This window comes from Pimephales promelas, chromosome 7, assembly GCF_988280905.1.
Source record: "Pimephales promelas chromosome 7, fPimPro1.hap1.1, whole genome shotgun sequence".
In the NCBI taxonomy this organism is placed as follows: Eukaryota; Metazoa; Chordata; class Actinopteri; order Cypriniformes; family Leuciscidae; genus Pimephales; species Pimephales promelas.
In genome coordinates, this window is record NC_142775.1 from 37,650,353 (window position 1) to 37,656,091 (window position 5,739).

The following is a 5,739-nucleotide window of genomic DNA, read 5'->3' on the forward strand; positions in this document are numbered from 1 at the left end:
ATATTTCTGTGGAAATTCTTGATAAATTGTTTTCAGGATTCTTAAAATTTAAAAGTCTTTACTGTGACATGTGGCCAAAATAATGTGTAGCAGAAAAAAAGCATTATTGTAACATTACTTTTTTAAATTAAAAATCTAATTAGTCTATATGTCTATCAATCCATCTATCCCTCTATCCACCCATCTAAACATATTCCTCTAATAGTCCATCTGTGAATGTGATTGGTCAAGCGTCATTGGCTCCGTTAAAGCGACACACAGTGTTTTACAACAGTTTTAAGTCTTTCTGAAATCTGCTATGGTCAAGGCAGACTGATCAGTAATCACATCTAACCCTGCGGAGGAATGTTTTGCTGGCTTTTCAATTATTTTAATCGGTTTAACATTTCTTCTCCCACACTCCCTTCCTCTGCATTACAACACCGCTCTCTCTTTCTCACTCTTACTTTCCTTCGACACTGAGAGCTGATAAGCACTTTTGAAACAATCTTTTCAATCTGATACATCTCACTGCACACATGACAAAACAGAAGAGAAACAGAGCGTACTAAATCTCTGATGACTAAACTGGAATTGCCTGAAACTTTTCATCAGTAATGCCAAATCGAAGATGAGTAACTTCTGTAGTGGTGAACAGAAAATACAAAAAAAATATTATGTTTGCGTTCCCATTAGCTCTAATATAGCAAAATAATAAGATGATAGAAAGATATCAAATTTGCCATCACTCTCTAAGCCGATATATTAGAACACACACACAGCCTATTAATGCTAAGATAATACACAATGTCAGTAACACAAGGTATAGTGTTATAAATGTACAAAAATAAAACTGGTAACACTTTATTTTAGGGTGTCAGACTATAGAAAACACTTCTGGAAGTAACTAACACTAAACCAAACCCTAACCGTAACTCTACAGTAAGTAAATGTAGTTTATTAATATTACTCAGTATCTAAGTACAATGTAATTGTCACTTTAAAATCAAGTGTGAACAAAAAACTTGTACACTGTTAATAAGTGTGGAAATCACAGTCTGTAAAAAGGCAGAAACGTTAGGAAGAGTTCTGTACACTAATGTGATTCGCTGTAATCGCTTTCGAATGAGGTGTCTCTCTTTTCAGAGACCGTGAGAAGCACTTGATTTGATCCTGATTTGCAGTCTCTGCAGGTTTCAATCACGCCGAGCAATTTCTTCAAAGAAATATGACTGATAGAATTGCTTCGCAATATCACAATTCACATTAAAATAATATGCAATCGATTTTGCCTCTTTATAAGCATATTGAAAATACGAAGTACTGAAAATCATGCTGTTAAAAGAAATTTCCAGTTCATTCTTAAATCATTAACCCTAAGAAATTGACAGAGAGAGAGATGTGAAAGCAAAAAGCCAGCACATAATACTTTTACTGTACTAGCAAAGTAGACAACAGTACACTGTAAAGATGCATATGCTTTATCTAATCAGCAGAATTGTGGCAACAGATTACAAGCAATATTATTAATTAAATGTAATTAAAATTGAGTAATAATTAATCAATTTATTCCTTAAAAGTTAACCATTTAAAATGAGTAAAGTTTACACCAAAAAAATTAACAAAAATATCTAGTATCTAATTAACAGACAGACGTCACATTTTCATATTGCCAACATTGAAAACACCTGATGTTAACAAGCAGAATCACTGAAGGAGAAAACCGTCATTTTAAAACAAACCGAAAACAAAATAAACACTGATCACCATAATGGTGACTTAAATGTATGTTTTTTTTTTTTTTTGGTTGTTGTTGTTGTAAGTTTTACTCACTTTAAATGGTTAATTTTTAAGGAATTAATTTGATTAATTATTACTCAATTCTAATTTGTTAAATTTAATTAATAATATTGCTTGTAATCTGTTGCCACAATTTTTTTTCTTAGATAATATTGGTAATATAATATTATAATATATATACACTGAAAAAAATAATATGCTCATCTAATCAATAAAATTGTGGCAACATATTACAAGCAATATTATTAATTAAATTGTACAAATTAGAATTAATTAGAATGTTAATTTGATTAACTATTACTCAATTCTAATTTGTTCAATTTAATAAATAATATTGCTTGTAATCTGTTGCCACAATTTTATTGATTAGATAAAGCATATTAATTTTTACAGAGTAGGATTGTAACAATATATCGTGCCACAATATATCGCAATACAAAAATGTGACAATAGTGACAATATGTGTCGTGGATAGTCCCCCAAAATAAAAATTACTGTGTGAGAAAAAAATTCAAGTTTTTAGAGTTTTAGTGTCAGTACTACATTAAACTACTATATATAATGTTGATTATAATGTATAATAATGCAATGGGGGAATATTTTTGGGTCCTGATAATGCCAAATGACTTATATAACTTGACAAGTAAAACGTGTTCAACATTATTTTAAATATATCTAAATATATTCAATTTATCTAGTCAGAAAAAGTGCAAGCATATTCATCTAAATTATGTATTTTCAGCTTCAGAATCATGAATATTATTATTCCTTGGGTTACAAGCACCGAGTCCATGCCTATTCATACACCCACAATGTAATATCAAAGTTAGCATTTTAATCAACAGTACATTTTTATACATTTCGAGTATCGCACTAATATCGTATTGTGAGTACAGTGTCGTGATATGTATCGAATCGTGACATGCGGGTATCGTTACACCCCTAATATATAATAATATAATATACATATATAATATATAATTTTTACAGTGTACATGCACTACACTCAGAGTGTCCTCTGCAAGGAGTCAAAGCACTTGAACCCATAACAGTGAATGAACACGGGACTTCTGTTGTGTCTAGTGCGCAATTCATCCCCACAGCATTTTGATACATATATGCAAACAGGCAGCGTCCGAGGCAGAGTGATTGATGGACCTCGCAAGGTGTCACCAACATAATATCTCGTCTTATTTTAAGCACCGTGTGATCTGTAACAGTCATTCTAAATACTTGCTGAAAGAATGAAGTGGCACCTCAGACTCGGAGGAAGGGCAGACATGACAAGCGCGAGTCTGCAGGCGTCATGCATCTATTTTTTGAGGAGACACTAGTCGCAGGCCTGGCCAACTTAGGTAGTTCACTGTGTATATGTAATACTCTAGTACAGCGGTGTCTAATCATGAGGATGCAAGAAATTTCAATGTACTGTATCTTTTGTAAGGCTCCTGCACTGTAAAAAATGATTTTTTGGTTGAGTAAATACTAGTAAAAAAACCCAATGTAATTTACTTGAAAAAGTTAGTTCAGGCAAGAATTTAAAAAACTAAGTAAATTCCATATCAGTACTTATTTCAAGCGAGTATAAATGAAAGTGTAATATCAACTCAATAAAATTAAGTAAAAATTACTCAACTTTTCTGATACTGGGGTTCCCATCATGCACTGGACCTTGAATAATTAATGAGGTTCATTTTTCACTGGTTTCCAGCTGTATTTACACTGTTTTATCATTGATTTTTGTTTTCAGTATTAGTAAATTGCCATTTTGTGACATTTCAAGTAATTTTTTTTGCTTAAAACGACACATTCAAACACAAAAACGATCCATCCAATGTTACCACCATTGTGTATTGTCTACCAAGTATTGAGGTGTTTGCATTCACATAAGGCTTAAAGTTTGACATGATGTATATATAAATTACTTAGATGATCTAAGTAAAGAACATACTATAAATGACTAATAAAATTCAAGATAATTGTTTTAGTGAAGTGTAATACAAAGGCAAAGGAAATCGGTGTTAATCAACCTTTTACAAGCCGAGTTAAAATTACTTATTTTTTGTAAAGTTTACTTAATTCCACATTCCAAGTAAATTTAACTTAAAAATTTCTAATTAAAGCTACTGATAAATATGTTTAGGTTTTTACTTGGCAAATCTTTGTAAATTTACTAGCATTTTCTGAGTGAGATCGTTTAGCAAGGTTTTTTCAAGTAAATCCTACTCCAAATTTTTTACAGTGTGGTATTAATATATGTAAATATATTGGATCACAAGCAGATCACAAAGGTGTAAACAGGGTCTAAAACATTGAGCTTGTTCACTTTCGACCACTTCCAGAGGTAGTCGAAAATGCACTGGACCGGATTGCTTTCGTACTGCAAACGCTTATGTGGTCGAATGTGTTCAAACAGCCACAAAAAGACCGTCTACTGACCTAATGAGTGAAAATTATGGGAATTGCGCTTGGCAGAAAGGATTTAAACTTTGTCGGCTGGAGACCCAAGTTTGGTTTGAAGACGAAACACATACCAGGCATAATATTCTCTCACCATTCCTGATTTCTAACACACACTCACAGCGTTTGGCTCGTCTTGCGGATGTCAGAGAAAAAAATTTTTTTTTAAGTGTCTCCTTTCGTATTCATAAATTGAGCGAGCTCATTTTGTCCATTTGATAGAAAGACCTGAAAAAAAAAAAACCATACATTTACCCACCCATAGACTCTCCCCTTGAAGAAATCAGGACAGAAGTGGTTGAAAGTGGAAAAAACGAGACGGATAAACACACCGGGTGTAAACTGGAATCCCTCGTCTACTTGTGATCCGATCGAACAAAATGCATCTTAATACCAGGTGTAAACAGGGCCTAAGGCATTTTATGTTATTTTAAAGCTGCTAGTAGATACTATATTTATGAAATACACAGCTTCTGTTGTGCTAAAAATATTTCATGATAGGGATTAGGTTACACTCAAGGATTATAACGTTTTTCATTTTGTTTCTTTCTGAGCAGAAACACATTTTGAACCTCTAGGTTCATGCATTCTGAAGTCTCCTTTCTAAATGACAACGAGGCATCACTAAATAAGAAATTAAATTATATTTCTTATAATTCAATGGGTTTTAAAAGCTATTAATGGGGTTTTAAGCATGAAAATTGACATTTTTCACTCTTAAAAACCCAATTAATTGTGTAAAAAAATAGTTTTTTCCTGGAAGCTGTATTGTCATTCAAAATCAGTTTGAATGGGCATGACACATCATGAATCGAAAACATCTTCACAACAGCCCATAATATTTTTGTTAGGCATTGCGATGGTCACAATGACAACACCAGTGTCATGATATAACACCTGTAATGAGTTATAGTGTCGCTGTCGTGAAGAGATATACAGCCATTTGCACACATGGCGAAGCATCATTAGCAGGTGTTCGTACAAAATGTCTCTGTAATATCAAACACAATTCACAATGGGTGTCAAATTCACAGCGGGCGGCAGCTCTGAATGGTGTGTCATAAAGCCCATGTCTTTTTCTGAATGCGTCTATAACCCATGCCACAAAAGTCATTTAAAATCCACACAAACATTTTGAAACGTGCGCTACGAGAACAAATAGAAGACGAGACCTTTTCCCGGGGAAAGTGCATGTGGCAGCATTTCTCCATGTTTGTAATGACTGCTCGCTCCATAATTGGATCTGGGCTAATAACGTCGCATTTGTCTGTTTAATATACATGAATAAATGTTTGCTGCTTTGTATTCAAAGTTAATGTTCTCCTGGAATCCAAATTACCCTTAATGTTTTTCCCTCAATATTATGGTAATGATTGTACTGTTGTTTGTCATACAATCAAACAGGTTGCATCTATTGTTAATTCATAACTTGAAACTGAGAGAAACTGCACGCACATATTTCACCGCTAATGACTTAGTGTCATGGTTCCTCTGCTCATA